The 18749-nt window shown below is 43.0% G+C and overlaps 1 protein-coding gene and 1 long non-coding RNA gene across 3 annotated transcripts in view; one reads left to right on the forward strand and one right to left on the reverse strand.

The window, feature by feature from the left end:
- Positions 1–18749, forward strand: part of ADAMTSL1 (ADAMTS like 1) — a 956942-nt gene that overhangs the window by 474206 nt on the left and 463987 nt on the right. The window lies entirely within an intron of this gene.
- Positions 64–18749, reverse strand: part of LOC130273270 (uncharacterized) — a 133239-nt gene continuing 114553 nt past the window's right edge. The window contains exons 3-4 of the long non-coding RNA XR_008843941.1: positions 7537–7658; positions 64–1829 (exon numbers count right to left, since the gene is read on the reverse strand). This is a non-coding gene — a long non-coding RNA (uncharacterized LOC130273270). The remainder of the gene's footprint in view (positions 1830–7536; positions 7659–18749) is intronic.

Consider the following 18749-nt stretch of genomic DNA (forward strand, 5'->3'; position numbering starts at 1 on the left):
AAAGTGTTTTGGCAACATGAGGGAGACATATATAACAATTAGGTTTTAATGTTACAGCTGATCAGTGCATATACAATGGAGAATGTATTATTATCAGTGTTATTATTATTTCATTTTTATTTATTATTTATTTATTTTTAAACATCATTCATTTCAGGGCATCATACCGATAAAAGGAGATTAAGTAAATAAGACAAGAAAAAATGAATAATATACATTAACTAAATAAGTGGCAGAGAAATAAAGAGGTACTGGAGAGAGGACTCAGCTTATGTGGGTTTACAGTCTACAAGGGGGAAGGACACAGTAGGTGAATGTATGTGAGAATATATTTTTTATACCTAAAGGTATTTTGTATAGCTTCTTAGCATATTTCTTTTACAAACATGTTTGTGTTGAAGACTTTGCTTGCATTCAGTGGTACATACCATTAAATAGACTCGCACTGTGTTCATCAGAATCCCAGGTATGTACATGTGCACACTCGCTCATTCCACAAGTTCCTCTTAGCATCAATGTATTATTCAGCTGCCTAATACCTCAATGAAGTGTAGAGAGATACTCTGATACAAATCTATAGTGAAAACAGACTGTGTGCTATGCCAAATTTGCATCAAGGTTTTTATCCATTGCTACTGTGGCATGACCAATCCAGGTATTTGGCTCTGATTCGGAGAGCATAACTGCTAAGTCATTTAACCCATTTGTTTTAAAAGCCCATAAAGGCCCTGAGGAAAATATGGCACGTATTAGGTTATTGGCTCAGCTTGGGTCAATCCAGTGTATTTTCCTGTCATCACTGTTAATCATCACCCGTACATTTCTTTCCCCTAAATCAAAATGGTTTAATGAAACTTGTCTTCCTGTTTGGATAAAATCCACATCAAGGATGAAGAAAAAAAGACAAACTCCCAGTATTTAACATAATCCGCCTACAATCAATCTTATCTGTCGTCGTCAGCTCTTAACAAAAGGGTTCAGAGTATCATGAGTGTTACATCATGAAAAGAATGGTGAACAAGTGAACAAGGTATTATAGAAAAAAGAGGTTGAAGAATTTACATGACTAATTATATACTAGCAGGTGCACGCTACTTATTCCAAGAGTTCATGAATAGGAATGAACCTTGTGAACATTTCTTTTTAGAATTTTGAGCTTTAGCTTGTTTCCCATTAACCAACTTTTTACATCTATTACCTAACAATAAGTTAAAGGGGTACAGCTGTCACGCCCCCTCCCATAGGCTTGCATTGAGGGGGCTGAGAGTGAGGTCACCCGGGGGGTGGAGCCATGATGTCACAATGCTCCGTCCCCGTGATCGCAAGTAATCAGACCCGGAGCGAATATGCTCCGGGGACTGATTCGAACGGGGTGCTCCGGGCAAGATTACAGGGGTCCCCAGCGGCCGGACCCCCGCGATCAGACATCTTATCCCCTATCCTTTGGATAGGGGATAAGATGTCTTAGCGCTGTAGTACCCCTTTAATGTCGGCAGTAACACATGTAATAGCGGTAGTATTAGCAGTTCACCCCGAATAATAGAATAATTCTTTAGGCACACAAATGCATGATAATACTACTCAAATCAATATTGGATACTTCATCTTCAAGGGTGGATCCACAAAAAAAGGTTGTGTTGTATTGCGGTTTGTAACTGCATCATGGTAGTTTTCCATAGTAAGCAATTGAAATATTTCCTTGCGGTATTAATGGTGCGTTTCAGCATTCGTGCTGTTGATTCTGCAGTTAGCAGCACATTATTTTGCATCTCCATGCAGATCTTGGTGACATCATCATTGTTTCTGCTGAACTGTGCGAGGTTGAGGTGCTAAAAAAAGACACAAATACAGCAAATGAAACTAATGAGCAAGTTCCATATGAATGAATCTAAATACACCCACTGGCAAGTAGTAAAAAAACATGTTATGCGGTTCGGTGGGCTCTTCCTAATTTGGTCTGGAGACTTGCTTTCTTCTCCTCTATTGTCCACTTCCTGGGCTTTCTCTGTCTTCCTTGCTCACCCCTTCTTGGAGTCTTGGTGCAACTACTTTTTCTATATACCCCTGCTCTGCCTGTTGCATATATTTGGTTTTTCATACTGTTTATTTTGTGATATGCTATTTTGTGTTGTTGGCATTCAGATGACCTTCATTTGCTTCTGATTATGCCACAAATGCTTGCGTCTCATGCGTGGTCACAACTGTTAACTTAAAGGAAAACTGGCAGCCTTTTCACCCACACTAAACTCAATACACTGGGTAATAATGTGGATGAGCAGGAGTCCAACGAGGGGTCACTTACGTAAATATGTCCAGTAGGTCCTGAGATATGTCCCCCAGAAGATCTGCTAAATTCAGTAAATCGTGTGCAGAGGGCGGGGCTTCGCTTGCTCAATTTACATATTCATTGTCTGTGACTCCACATCCTAGTGAAGTGGAGTCACAGTCAATGAATATGTGAATTGAACTGGTAAAGCTCCACCCTTGCATGCGATTCACTAAATTTAGCAGAAGATCTCAGAACCTACTGGACATATTTATGTAAGTGACCCCTCGTTGGACTCCTGTTTACCCACAATATTACACATTATTGGGTTTAGCTTGGGTGAACAGGCTGACAGTTTTCCTTTAAACAAATGATACCTGTCTTTTAGCTGATTGCTGTTTGCAAAGTCATGTTTACCTGACCCATCCTCCGTGACATTCATTTCATTGGTTCTTGGGTCCCCACTGTTTAGTGATTTCCTGTTTGTCAACACATGACCAGGAAGTGTTAAATAGCTGGACACAGGCATTGTTGGGACTGCAGCAGTGAGAGATTGGGCAAAGGTGTGTGCTTTGTTTTTGTTTTTTGTTTTTTTGTTTTATTATTATGAATGCACTCTAACCCCAGTACATTTTTTTTCCTCCCCGAAAAAACCCTTTAGGGTCTATACACACGTACAGTATTCTGTGCAGATTTAATGCGCAGGATTTTTTGCTGCAGATTTCCATGTAAACGCAATGCCTAAAAACAGCATCAAATCCTGTGCATCAAATCTGCGCAGAATACTGTACGTGTGAATACACCCTTAAGGCTCTGTTTAAACTCTCATTTATACGGAGCCATAATATGTCATAGTTCAAAGTCTACACAATCTGACAGAAAAGATGCATATCTTGCTATATTTCTAAGAATGCCCTGTTAGTTATCCTCTTGTAGAAATAAAGGCAACATACAGTGGTCCTGGAACTAAATGTGCTATAAAAAATAAATATAAAAAATAATACAAAATATTGACTCTTCAAGCTGCCATACAAGCTCTGTGCATATAACATTTGAACTTATAATTGAAATCAGCTGTACTGTATTAGCGTTCTTCCTGTTGACCATTAGTGTTTTGTTTTTTTATATAAATGATAAGTTATGTTTCTTCTTCTGAGCATGGGTCAAATGCATGTCAGCTTATAGCCCTATCATAAAGTATGCGCAGGTATGTAGAAAAAAACGTAACATTCACCTGATGACCGGTGCAAACATAGAGGCTTTATTTCAAATTGCGGTGTAGGACATCAATGCAACAGGACAGTGAGGACAAAACAATGGGCGCTCAAAAAGAGCATGGGGAGCTGCCTGTGCTCTTTTTGAGTGCTCATTGTTTTGTCCTCACTGTCCTGTTGCATTGATGTCCTACACCGCAATTTGAAATAAAGCCTCTATGTTTGCATCGGTCATCAGGTGAATGCTACGTTTTTTTCTACATACCTGCATGTACAGTTTTGGTTTTATTACGGGAGCACCGCCACATTAACCGTAGAGACTCATTCTGCTGTATCCAGATCACTCCCGTGACACCTCCTTAGTGCCGAGTAAACTTGCCGCTAGTTGTACAACTATTATAAAGTATACCTCAGTTAGTTTGGTTGATTCTATTACTTCAGACTTACTTATAAAAATTTATAAAAGAAAAAAAGAATCTTCATACAACAAACAATGTTGTGTGGATGAATGCTAAACCCCTTTTAGTTCCAGGCTTTTTCTGCCCCATTATTTTGAGTGTTTTTTTTAGGACATTTGAAAAGCACTAGCATTTTTGTGGGGGTATTTTTGAGGCACTATTATTCTCTTGGGGCACCATGTGTGTCATCATGTTTTGGGGGAGCACTTTATGTGGCAAGATAATTTTTGTAGGGGACACCTGTGTAACGCTATTGTCACGATTCGGCTAGCTGGATGTGGATCCTCTGTGTCAGCGAGGGATTGGCGTGGACCGTGTCGGTGGACCGGTTCTAAGATGCTACTGGTATTCACCAGAGCCCGCCGCAAAGCGGGATGGTCTTGCTGCGGCGGTAGCAACCAGGTCGTATCCACCGGCAACGGCTCAACCTCGCTGACTGCTGAGAAGGCGTGGGACAGAAGGACTAGGCAGAGGCAAGGTCAGACGTAGCAGAAGGTCGGGGCAGGCGGCAAGGTTCGTAGTCAATGAGGATAGCAGAAGATCTGGAAACACAGGCTTTGGACAACACTAACGCTTTCACTGGCACAAGGCAACAAGATCCGGCAAGGAAGTGCAGGGGAAGTGAGGTAATATAGCCAGGGAGCAGGTGAAAGCTAATTAGGCTAATTGGGCCAGGCACCAATCATTGGTGCACTGGCCCTTTAAATCTTAGAGAGCTGGCACGCGTGCGCCCTAAGGAGCGGAGCCACGCGCGCCAGGACATGACAGCCGGGGGCCGGGGCAGGTGAGTGACTTGGGATGCGATTCGCGAGCGGGCGCGTCCCGCTATGCGAATCGCATCCCTGCCGGCAATGTCAGTGCAGCGATCCCGGTCAGCGGGTCTGACCGGGGCGCTGCAGAGAGAGGAACGCCGCGAGCGCTCCGGGTCCCTGCTCCTCCCCGGAGCGCTCGCGGCGTTCCTCTCTCTGCAGCGCCCCGGTAACAGCTATCATCATGGGGGGGACATGATCGGTGGTACTCTGTTGTTTTACCGCACTTTATCTGGCACAAATTTGTGGTGCAGTAAGTTGGACACTGATTTGTGGTGATACTATGTATATTCAGGGGCACAATGTGTTTCTCTATTTAGCTGACAGAGTGTATATGATCTCTAGGGTTACTATATAAGATGCGTTCACAACATTGTGTGACAAGAGAACAAATACTTGAGAAGAACACTATAAATTCCTTCAATAGATGGTAATATAAGAAGAACTCCGAAATATAAACATGTTTTTGTAGGCTGAATAGAAGCAGATGTGTGAAGACTCTCATGACATCGTATTATCGTAGCACTGTTCTCCATGCAATGCACACACCTGTTCTCTTTAATATTGCTCTAGGATCTACAACTTGTTTTTCTCCAAAAGTTTCTGTTAAAAAAAAACATCATGGAAGTGGAAGGATCTGCATTTTTATAGACATTGCACCTGATTCACTTGAGTACCCAACAGTTTTTTTTATCAGTGCCATACTATGCGTTGTGTGTGCCACAATAAAAAAATACAATCTGACCAACCCTCCAGATCTCTCTAAAAATGGCAAAAAGCAGCGTGAATATCTGTTTTTAACATTACCCAGCCAATTTAGTGTTTACAAAAAAACATGTGAATTAGCTCTTTGAATTTCTCGCCAAGGAAAACCTGGTCAGAAAATCCCTTATCACAATTAGTTGCAGATGTCATCAGGAAGGTGAAGCAAGCTCAGGAGCTAACCACACACAACTGATGAATACCAGCTGCTGTCAGCAGCCGGGACTCCCTTCTAATGACGGACATCAGCAATCACATTGATGCCTGCCATTAACTCTTTAAATGCCATGAACAATTCTTATTATGGTATTTAAAAGCTAAATTTGTAGGTGCTGGTGAGTTTGAGGCTCTCATCAGACCCCCTGAAGTGTGATTGCAGAGGTCCAAACAGTAAAAATTACATCCGAAGGTCTCTTGCTGACATTTATGCTGCCAATCACTTTTTCACTACCAGATAGTGAAAACATAAAATTCAGTGACTAAGCCATAGCTCTATGCATACTAATAATCTAATAACAGTAATATACAATAAATGTTAAGACTTATAATGGTCATATTCTCCAGTTGCCAAGCCTTCTGTGGTGCCCCTTTCAGCAGAGATGGCTGACCACACATGTTACACTTCCCAAAGGCCTATCATGTGCCTATGAAAACTTGAAGGAGTTACAGCAATTATCAGCTATCCCCGATTAAGAGAGTGGTGGTCCCAAATGCCTATTTGTGATTGGAGCAACAATGCACCTGTGTGGACTGATACAGATAGCATAGCGCTGTCCTTGGCTATCATCATCAGTCTAATTGATTGTACATAAAGCAGCAGAGCCCACCATTTACAAGGGACACTAAAGGACCACCGTTTTACTGATTGGTGAGGTTCCTTGCAGTAAATCCCCAGACAAACATGCATTTATCACCTACCTTGTGGACTGGTGATATAGGATGTTAGTGGGCCAGTCCTTTTTACATAAACCATCTGGATACCTTAGTAGTCTAGATAGTAGTCTAGATTGGTTAGATACATCTACACAGCCTATAGTTTTATTTTATATTTTGTGAAAGTAAAGTGTGTCTCTTGAATAATGTCTACAAAAAATTTTTCACAAGTGAACCTGGAGTCTTATGGAATGGAACTTTAATTCCTCAGCAACTTGTCAACAAAATCCCATATTGACCTCATTTGCTTTTCCTGTGGAAATACAAGTCAGGTAAATTGTGGTTTACATTGTCATAATGAATCATAACTGTTAAGTGGAATTTGCTGGAGGATACTGTCTAAAAATTACATTTCTATGGTTCAGAAAGGAAAATTGTTGCTATTATGCATGCTAATGGTGACAGTCTGATCATGATAAGGATCATATAGTGTTACTAGGATGGCTCTGCGTATGTGCTGGGAACTGACGTGTGGGGCACTTTTCCTGGAGCTGTTCCAGTTAGCTTATAAAGTTCAAGGAACACTTAAGTCAATTTCCCACTTGTGCTGGAGCACTGACCATACTGTAAATATGTTAGTCACACTCAAAGAAAGGTTCAACATATTATCCTATAAAATTACTACAGTACATCATGATTATCATACCAATGATATCTAAGTTATCATTGGGGTTTTGACTGCTGCGACCCCCATTGTTCACAAAATTAAAGGTCAGTTGACAGCTACTGCATTCATTCTTTTTGGGGATTCTTAGCATTTTCTAGTCCTAAAATTGGTGATGCTGCTAAGTCCTTTAGACCATCATTGGAGATACACGCTGCAGCCGCTTTCACTTGGGGGCCATATTGGGATCGTATCCCAGCCACCAGACCATTCACCAATCAGTTAGTTACCTCTTATTCAGATAGGTGAAAATATTGGGGGGAAAAAAACAGTACAGCTCTTCTTTTCCCCTACCGAACGACATATTTTAAGACCCAAAGCCTGTTGATGCCTTTTGACAACATGCCCCTTGGGATGTTGTCAGGTGCAGTGCTATCAGTAAGACTTCAAGTAATTCAAATATATCCATACATCAATATCTACAGATTACCTGGCTTGACTGATGTGTGTGTATGTGTGGATATCCTGTATATGTGGACATTGCTCTTGAGAGTAGTCAGAGCAGGGAACATCATCAGAATTTCTCTTCAGCATTAGGTCTTCACATTGAGGCTGGGTTCACACTGTCACGATGCCGGCTGGCAGGAGGTGGATCCTCTGTGCCAGAGAGGGATTGGCGTGGACCGTGCTAGTGGACCGGTTCTAAGTCACTACTGGTATTCACCAGAGCCCGCCGCAAAGCGGGATGGTCTTGCTGCGGCGGTAGTGACCAGGTCGTATCCACTAGCAACGGCTCAACCTCTCTGACTGCTGAAGATAGGCGCGGTACAAGGGAGTAGACAGAAGCAAGGTCGGACGTAGCAGAAGGTCGGGGCAGGCAGCAAGGATCGTAGTCAGGGGCAACGGCAGGAGGTCTGGAACACAGGCTAGGAACACACAAGGAAACGCTTTCACTGGCACAATGGCAACAAGATCCGGCGAGGGAGTGCAGGGGAAGTGAGGTATACATAGGGAGTGCACAGGTGAACACACTAATTAGAACCACTTGCGCCAATCAGCGGCGCAGTGGCCCTTTAAATCGCAGAGACCCGGCGCGCGCGCCCTAAGGAGCGGGGCCGCGCGCGCCGGGACAGGACCGACGGAGAGCGAGTCAGGTACGGGAGCCGGGGTGCGCATCGCGAGCGGGCGCCACCCGCATCGCGAATCGCATCCCGGCTGGAGGCGGAATCGCAGCGCACCGGGTCAGGAGCGGGGACCCGGAGCGCTCGGCATAACAGTACCCCCCCCCTTGGGTCTCCCCCTCTTCTTAGAGCCTGAGAACCTGAGGAGCAGACTTTTGTCTAGGATATTGTCCTCAGGTTCCCAGGATCTCTCTTCAGGACCACAGCCCTCCCAATCGACCAAAAAAAAGGTTTTCCCTCTGACCTTCTTGGAGGCCAGTATCTCCTTTACTGAGAAGATGTCCGAGGAGCCGGAAACAGGAGTGGGAGAAACAAGTTTGGGAGAGAAACGGTTGATGATGAGTGGTTTAAGAAGAGAAACGTGAAAGGCATTAGGAATACGAAGAGAAGGAGGAAGAAGAAGTTTGTAAGAGACAGGATTAATCTGGCACAAAATTTTGAAAGGACCAAGATAGCGTGGTCCCAATTTGTAGCTAGGAACACGGAAGCGGACATATTTAGCGGAGAGCCATACCTTGTCTCCTGGAGAAAAAATGGGGGGAGCTCTTCTTTTCTTATCAGCAAACTTCTTCATGCGTGATGAAGCCTGTAAGAGAGAATTTTGGGTCTCTTTCCATATGGTGGAAAGATCACGAGTTATTTCATCCACAGCGGGCAAACCAGAGGGCAAGGGAGTAGGGAGGGGGGGAAGAGGGTGACGGCCGTACACCACGAAAAATGGGGATTTGGAAGAAGATTCAGAAACTCTGAAGTTATACGAGAAATCGGCCCATGGTAGAAGATCTGCCCAGTCATCCTGGCGGGAGGAAACAAAATGCCGTAAATAATCACCCAGGACCTGGTTAATTCTTTCTACTTGCCCATTGGATTGAGGATGATAAGCAGAAGAAAAGTTTAATTTAATCTTGAGTTGTTTACAGAGAGCCCTCCAGAATTTTGACACGAATTGGACGCCTCTATCCGAGACGATCTGCGTGGGCAACCCGTGAAGACGAAAAATGTGTACAAAAAATTGTTTTGCCAACTGAGGCGCAGAAGGAAGACCAGGAAGAGGGATGAAATGTGCCATCTTGGAGAATCGATCAACGACCAGCCAAACAACAGTGTTGCCACGGGATGGGGGTAAGTCTGTAATAAAGTCCATACCAATCAGAGACCAAGGCTGTTCGGGGACAGGCAGAGGATGAAGAAGACCAGCGGGCTTCTGGCGAGGAGTCTTATCCCGCGCACAGACAGTGCAGGCCCGCACAAAATCAACAACATCCGTCTCCAGAGTCGGCCACCAATAGAAACGAGAGATGAGTTGCACGGATTTCTTGATGCCCGCATGGCCTGCGAGATGGGAGGAGTGACCCCATTTGAGGATTCCGAGGCGTTGGCGTGGAGTGACGAAGGTCTTCCCTGGAGGAGTTTGCCTGATGGAGGCTGGAGAAGTGGAGATCAGGCAGTCAGGAGGAATGATGTGTTGCGGAGAGAGCTCTACTTCCGAGGCATCCGAGGAACGAGAGAGAGCATCGGCCCTAATGTTCTTATCGGCAGGCCGAAAGTGAATTTCAAAATTAAATCGGGCAAAGAACAGAGACCACCTGGCCTGGCGAGGATTCAGCCGTTGGGCAGACTGGAGATAGGAGAGATTCTTGTGATCGGTGTAAATAATAACTGGAAATCTTGATCCCTCCAGCAGATGCCTCCATTCCTCAAGTGCTAATTTAATGGCTAGTAGCTCTCGATCCCCGATGGAGTAGTTCCTCTCCGCCGGAGAGAAGGTCCTAGAAAAAAAAACACAAGTAACAGCATGCCCGGAAGAATTTTTTTGTAGAAGGACCGCTCCCGCTCCTACTGAGGAGGCATCTACCTCCAATAGGAAGGGTTTAGATGGGTCAGGTCTGGAGAGCACGGGAGCAGAAGAAAAGGCAGACTTGAGCTGTTTAAAGGCGTCTTCCGCTTGAGGAGGCCATGACTTAGGATTGGCATTCTTTTTGGTTAAAGCCACGATAGGAGCCACAATGGTGGAAAAATGTGGAATAAATTGTCTGTAATAATTGGCGAACCCCAAAAAACGTTGGATAGCACGGAGTCCGGAGGGGCGTGGCCAATCTAAGACGGCAGAGAGTTTGTCTGGATCCATTTGTAGTCCCTGGCCAGAGACCAAGTATCCTAGGAAAGGAAGAGATTGACATTCAAATAGACATTTCTCCATCTTGGCATAAAGTTGATTGTCACGAAGTCTCTGAAGAACCATGCGGACATGCTGGCGGTGTTCTTCTAGGTTGGCAGAAAAAATCAGGATATCGTCCAGATACACAACAACACAGGAATATAAGAAATCACGAAAAATTTCATTAACAAAGTCTTGGAAGACGGCAGGGGCGTTGCACAGGCCAAAGGGCATGACCAGATACTCAAAGTGTCCATCTCTAGTGTTAAATGCCGTTTTCCATTCATCCCCCTCTCTGATGCGGATGAGAATATAAGCACCTCTTAAGTCCAGTTTGGTAAAGATGTGGGCACCTTGGAGGCGATCAAAGAGTTCAGAGATAAGAGGTAGAGGGTAGCGGTTCTTTACCGTGATTTTATTAAGACCGCGGTAGTCAATGCAAGGACGTAGGGAGCCATCTTTTTTGGACACAAAGAAAAATCCGGCTCCGGCAGGAGAGGAGGATTTGCGGATAAAGCCTTTTTTAAAATTTTCCTGGATGTACTCAGACATAGCAAGAGTCTCTGGGGCGGAGAGAGGATAAATCCTGCCCCGGGGTGGAGTAGTGCCCGGGAGGAGGTCAATAGGACAGTCATAAGGCCTGTGAGGAGGTAGAGTCTCAGCTTGTTTTTTGCAAAATACATTCGCAAAGTCCATATAGGCCTTAGGGAGACCGGTTACAGGGGAAACCACAGGGTCACGGCAAGGAGTACTGGGAACCGGTTTAAGGCAGTCCTTGAAACAAGAGGTACCCCAACTCTTGATCTCCCCAGTGGACCAATCCAGGGTTGGGGAATGGTGTTGAAGCCAGGGTAGTCCAAGGAGAATTTCGGAAGTACAATTGGGGAGGACCAAAAACTCAATTTTTTCGTGATGAGGTCCGATGCACATTAGGAGGGGCTCCGTGCGGAAACGTATGGTACAGTCCAATCTTTCATTGTTAACACAATTGATGTAGAGGGGTCTGGTGAGACTGGTCACCGGGATGTTGAACCTGTTGATGAGAGAGGCCAAAATAAAATTTCCTGCAGATCCGGAATCCAAGAAGGCCATAGTAGAGAAGGAGAAGGTAGAGGCAGATATCCGCACAGGCACAGTAAGACGTGGAGAAGCAGAGTTGACATCAAGGACTGTCTCACCTTTGTGCGGAGTCAGCGTACGTCTTTCCAGGCGGGGAGGACGGATAGGACAATCCTTCAGGAAGTGTTCGGTACCGGCACAGTACAGGCAGAGATTCTCCATGCGGCGTCGTGTCCTCTCTTGAGGTGTCAGGCGAGACCGGTCGACCTGCATAGCCTCCACGGCGGGAGGCACAGGAACGGATTGCAGGGGACCAGAGGAGAGAGGAGCCGGGGAGAAAAAACGCCTCGTGCGAACAAAGTCCATATCCTGGCGGAGCTCCTGACGCCTTTCGGAAAAACGCATGTCAATGCGAGTGGCTAGATGAATGAGTTCATGTAGGTTAGCAGGGATTTCTCGTGCGGCCAGAACATCTTTAATGTTGCTGGATAGGCCTTTTTTAAAGGTCGCGCAGAGGGCCTCATTATTCCAGGATAGTTCTGAAGCAAGAGTACGGAATTGTACGGCGTACTCGCCAACGGAAGAATTACCCTGGACCAGGTTCAACAGGGCAGTCTCAGCAGAAGAGGCTCGGGCAGGTTCCTCAAAGACACTTCGAATTTCCGAGAAGAAGGAGTGTACTGAGGCAGTGACGGGGTCATTGCGGTCCCAGAGCGGTGTGGCCCATGACAGAGCTTTTCCAGACAGAAGGCTGACTACGAAAGCCACCTTAGACCTTTCAGTAGGAAACTGGTCCGACATCATCTCCAAGTGCAGGGAACATTGAGAAAGAAAGCCACGGCAAAATTTAGAGTCCCCATCAAATTTATCCGGCAAGGATAGTCGTAGGCCTGAAGCGGCCACTCGCTGCGGAGGAGGTGCAGGAGCTGGCGGAGGAGATGATTGCTGAAGCTGTGGTAGTAGCTGCTGTAGCATCACGGTCAGTTGAGACAGCTGGTGGCCTTGTTGCGCTATCTGTTGTGACTGCTGGGCGACCACCGTGGTGAGGTCGGCGACAACTGGCAGAGGAACTTCAGCGGGATCCATGGCCGGATCTACTGTCTCGATGCCGGCTGGCAGGAGGTGGATCCTCTGTGACAGAGAGGGATTGGCGTGGACCGTGCTAGTGGACCGGTTCTAAGTCACTACTGGTATTCACCAGAGCCCGCCGCAAAGCGGGATGGTCTTGCTGCGGCGGTAGTGACCAGGTCGTATCCACTAGCAACGGCTCAACCTCTCTGACTGCTGAAGATAGGCGCGGTACAAGGGAGTAGACAGAAGCAAGGTCGGACGTAGCAGAAGGTCGGGGCAGGCAGCAAGGATCGTAGTCAGGGGCAACGGCAGGAGGTCTGGAACACAGGCTAGGAACACACAAGGAAACGCTTTCACTGGCACAATGGCAACAAGATCCGGCGAGGGAGTGCAGGGGAAGTGAGGTATACATAGGGAGTGCACAGGTGAACACACTAATTAGAACCACTTGCGCCAATCAGCGGCGCAGTGGCCCTTTAAATCGCAGAGACCCGGCGCGCGCGCGCCCTAGGGAGCGGGGCCGCGCGCGCCGGGACAGGACCGACGGAGAGCGAGTCAGGTACGGGAGCCGGGGTGCGCATCGCGAGCGGGCGCCACCCGCATCGCGAATCGCATCCCGGCTGGAGGCGGAATCGCAGCGCACCGGGTCAGTGGATCTGAACGGAGCGCTGCAGTAGCGAGAGTGTAGCGAGCGCTCCGGGGAGGAGCGGGGACCCGGAGCGCTCGGCGTAACACACACATTGAATGTATGCTAAATCAGAAAGGAAATGTGCATTAATAATTTGTATACACCAATAATTGTTTAAGTATAAGAATATCTTTCAATGTGTAATGAACATATTTATGTACTCCCAGTTGCATATTTAACTAATGCTAAAGAAATGGAGACACTTGAGTAAATAACAAAAAATAGCAATTATAATGAATCAAATAAAAACATGGGGTAAAAAAGTTTGAAACAGGGGACAAAACACATGTTGGGTTGACATCATTCCTTCCCTTTCCAACACTAGTTTGTTGCACTATTGGCTGGTTTATATACTTCATTGTCATTACTTCACCACCTATGTGTGTTAGGCTTCCATGCTATGCGTTACTGTTGCATGACACTTTAGGGTTTTCTATGTGTTGCATTTTCATTGTAATGTACTGAGTAGGGGACACCACCTGTTTTTTTCTGCAGCCCGATTTATTATTTTTATTATTTTTGTAGTACACATTTTTGTACTTTGCATTTTTTTACTTTTTAATATTTGTTAATTATGTATTTATTTTATTCATATTTGCTCAAATGTCTCCATCCCTTTAGTAGTAGTTTAAGTTGGTTCACACATTGTAACATGAAAACAAAAGTACTGCAGTAAAATACAAATAAACAATGGCAGTATTTTTTCATTTATTCTAATATGTGTTCCAGTTTATGGAAAAATCAGCTGATGAATTGCTTTAGTTCCAGAGTTGGAAATACTGCAATTTTTTTATACAATATGTGCACTCACAGGCACTTTTTTTCATAGACTTTAATGGAACAAAACATACGTTCTGTATACTTTATGTTGTCTATCAAGTTTTCTGGTGCTAAAAAATTTATTTTCCAGTCCTTACCTACAACCTGTGCCTGTATAGAATAAACACCCAAAAGAATCTATTAAAGGATCTAAATGTAGAATTTAGGACATCTCCAAGCATCTAACACATACCTCTACCCAATTACTTGAATGGATTACATTGCAGCCTGACATACCTAAAAGCTATTGATGTACTTTAAGATGTTTGAAGTAACAATGGAGTCAAATGACACTGACTGATTTCAGTATATCACCTGTCACACTTTTGAAATATTGGCCTCAAACTTTTGAATTGGACCTCACTGTGACCCTTCATAAAATTAAACTCTTGTACTACTCTTCCACTATTGTTCATACAACTGAATGCTGTATATGACGAGAGGACTGATTTGATGGTGAAAAGTAAGTAGCTTATTAGCCATATACTATAGGATAGCTAAAGACCCTATAGGTGGGGCGTTATTTTTTAGGTTGACATGAATGCTATAAGAAACCTTCCTGATCTAATATTCAGAAGCATGTGTGGTCCCATTCATTTGTGGGTTCCTCTCCATTGTCTATAAATATCGTAGGACTATGTTACCTACATGTTGTAGTTGTAATGATGTTCTCCTGTTTGAACATGATTTGTTAGATAACGGGATCTCGGAGCAATACCACTGATCATGGGAAGGTCACCCTATGCTGCACAGAGGCTATTAGTCTATGTGTACGTTTATTTATAGCCTGTCCTTTTTGTAATCTGCTTCCTTTCTGTTTTTATAGTCTTGTCATCTTAAATTAGTTTCAAATACATTATAACCATATTTGGAGTTGTACAGTGATAACATGTGCAGACCTGACCCAGATATTTATTACACTGAGCACTAACCTACAGATGCCGTGTGGTATTTCACAGAAATGTATTGTTCTCATGAGAGGTTCCAAAGACATTTCTTGGGGGCACTGCATAAACCTGATATTGTAGAGTGTATGTCATAGGAAGTCACAAAGGGGATTTATTTTATCCTAATGCAACTTTTCCTTTACTGACATGTCCATAAAATGTTTAAGTATTCTTTTAGACAAGAAAATATATACACTCCCAACCCAACTGCAATGAACTTGACAAAAGTCAAAGGTCAAAATTGTTTAAAATAAAATATTCCAAAAGGAGATCGACTGGAGGTACTAACGTGTAGAATTATTACTTGGAATTGGAAGTTTAAAATTGTAGACCAAAGTAATGATAGATAGATAGATAGATAGATTATATCTGTGTGTCATGTACAATACTGAAAATACTGGTGTCTTCTTATGTGCCTTTGGTCCAGTAAATTGGGTTGTCTACATCCAGAAAATTGGTTTACAGTAACATCAAAACCTTTACACAAGCCAACGCTGCTCCCCTTCCAAGTGCCTGAGTGGGGGGGGGGGGGGGGGTTATGGAACACCCACTCCATACAAAACGTGGGTGTTCAGCTTTTCCTTATGTCTTATTGAACCATAAGACTCTTCAATAAAAGTTTCTTGCATGCAAAGTAAAAGCTAGCAAAATTTATAAAGACTGTCCTTGTCAGAATTACTTCTATACAAACAAGTATTACAACTACAAGGTATTAAATTGTGTTCTTCTATTTTATGTATATTTCATTGTGTGCTGCATCACAAACCACCTCTGAAAGGGATTTGGGTATTCATAGAAAATACCAAGATTTAATACACAGGTCTTTAAAACATGGTGGGCTAAATGGGATAAATGAAATATGAAATCTTATAACAATACTCATTTTTATGATAACTATAAAAATATGGCACATTAATGTTTAAGTCTCCCAAATGAAGTAACATTGTATCATATACTTGAGTAGGAACAATTAAACTGGCCTAAAGAAAAACTAATAGGCTTCAGACTTTGCAGCTATACTATTTCATTCACTATAAAAGTAGGAGATTCACAACTCCTTTGTGAACGATTAGCAGGAATTTGGCTGGGTGCCTACCACTGTTGGAAACCTTCCCAATGTACGCCTTACTGGTTACTTTAATTATATTTATATAATTATGTTTATATATTATATTTATTTGCTCTCCAAATGCGCAAATCATCACATTACATTTTTTTTTATAGAATTAAAAAGGGAGGTAGATTGGAATGAGAGTTATTTTATTAAAAAGCTGAAACAAGCTTCAACATATATGTAGCAAGTTATTTTGTTAAGTAATAAGTTAAAGGGGTTGGCCCCCTTGATCAAGAATTAATGTTAATGTATAATATATGACTTACTAATACAGGATGCCTTCCCTGTGGCCTCTTTCTCTCTAATGATGCAGTTTTGCACTCCCTGACACTCCCCCATTCCTGTATGTGGCCGAATGGCTCATCTAGCCATATGATTGCTGCTTATTGAGGCGCATGTGATCATATACATCACTGTGCCTCCTCCTTTGTGCCTGTTCTCTTTGCTTCAGCACAGTGTACTGCTATGGAGGAGGTATAGTGATGTGTATCATTATGTGCTCCTCCATAGACAGCCATGTATGAGCTATAAGACTGCATGCAGGGATAGGAGACCCTTGGGGTGGAGTTGCATAACAAGAGAGAACGAGATCACAGAGAAGTGGGGCATACAGTATACTCAATGGTTTCTAAATAAAACTTGTTAGGCTGGGTTCATATATGTCCAGCATCTGGCAATGGTGAACTCAGCCTAGATCTCGACGCAACTGATGCCATAACTAATGACAACGTGCATCAGTTATCTTCAGTTGTATGGCATCCTGCATCCATTGTTCTGGACGCTGTACAGGGGAACGCAACAAGCTGCGTTTCCCTGTCTGGTGCCGTCCGGCGTCTCCAACCATCCGGCGTCAAAATTGACACACTGGATGATTGTGAACTGTCCCATTCAAATGACTGGGATCAGTTCAAGCATCAGTTTCCCTCAGGTGCATGTCGGAGGGAAATTATGCCGCACGCCAGACATACAGTATGTGAACTCAGCCATAAAGGTGGCTAACCCCATTAAGTTCAGAAACCAAAGGATTAATTTATCCTTAAAGCCACTGTCCTGTCCTGTCCTTGGTGTGGATAGTCATTAGGATGTGTTTAGTACTGGCGCTAAAAAAATAAATTTTTCAAAATATAGTTGGTAAGCAGGGACTCATATAGGATGCTACTAGCTGTGACCACTATCTCAATTTACCCAGACAAGGCTAATGTCTAGTGTAAATATCTGCATAATCTTAGACCACTGCTTTTTCCATTTTAGCATTGGAGGAAAATGGTAATCTGAATTGCAGTAAAAGTGTCCTGATCATACGATTGTGGGACCAAAAGATTCCTAGTGTCACATGCAAATTACTGTAGCTAGCGTGATCCCCTGATGCCCTTCTGGCTGCTCAGACTCAATCAAAACTTCATCAAAACATAGAGCACTGCTAAGTGACAGAAGGGAAACCTAAAGATGGTATAAAAGTTTAGTTTCAAAAGTTTCAAATGATCCATTATTTCAGCCATAAAATATGGCCCTTTGCACACTTTGCCACTGAAGATGTCAACCATGTGCTTTGTTTACTAAGTAGCAAGTCACACATATGACACAATAGCTGAAAATAGCTAATATGCTTGATTTTATTTTTTTTAATTACTGTTCTGAATGACACATGCTTTTCCAGATCAAGTAAAAGAAAAATGATGGATTCTCCTTATTTCTAAAACAAATACCACTACACGTATATAAATACAAATTATTCTGAAAGTCAAAGGGAAAATGCTTGCAGACCATACCAAACTATGGACTTGGATGATTGGAAAAAAATGGCTCCAACAAGAGAATTGTCATTTGAAACAATGAAAGCAATAATGAAATTCTATCAAGGTGAAAAATCAAACAAGGAGTGGGGCATAGATGATGGTTGTTCCTAGCCAGCTGTGTGTAAAATATGGTAAAGCATCATGATAAGGTTATAAAAGCAAAAAATTTCACTGAAGATAGCATTCATTACCCACAGTAACTATACATGTATATAGAAATGTTGTACACATTTCTTATCCCATCGATAAAAAATACTTTATTGATGATGAAGTTATTTTTTAGGATGATGATGTGTCAAACCACAAAAAGTGTTAAATATTTTCTTCAGCAAATCCATATCAAGATGATGACATGTCAGCAAACATTTCAGATCTTAATCTGATTAAAAATTTATGGTGCAAAAAAATTAAATAAAAAGACTTGACAAGGATCCATGCTGTAAAGCTGCCATCCACTTAGCAAGAATGTTGGAATCAGCTTCATGTAGAATATCGTTTATCATTAATAAAGTTGGATTCAGGCCACTATAAAAGCAAGGAGCAACAAAGTACTAAACGTGATTTTTTTTTTTTTTTTGTATATTATGCCATATTTTTATAGTTTTTTTTTACTTCTAACTGATCTGAAAAAACATGTTATTAATAAAATATTTCATTTTCAGATATGTTCCATGAAACAGTAATTTTTAGCTAGAGGAAACATTGTTATGCGTCATATCTCTGATTAGTGTGTAGTTTTTGCAAAAGGCTGTCTATAGTTTGCGGTTTTTGTGTGCTGCATGACTAGAGTTATACATTCGGGGGCATTAATGATTACGGAAATATTTTAAAACCAAGTTCTAAATCCTTGTATGCTTAGCAAAGAGATCT

This window comes from Hyla sarda, chromosome 1 (genome assembly GCF_029499605.1).
Source record: "Hyla sarda isolate aHylSar1 chromosome 1, aHylSar1.hap1, whole genome shotgun sequence".
Taxonomy (NCBI): domain Eukaryota; kingdom Metazoa; phylum Chordata; class Amphibia; order Anura; family Hylidae; genus Hyla; species Hyla sarda.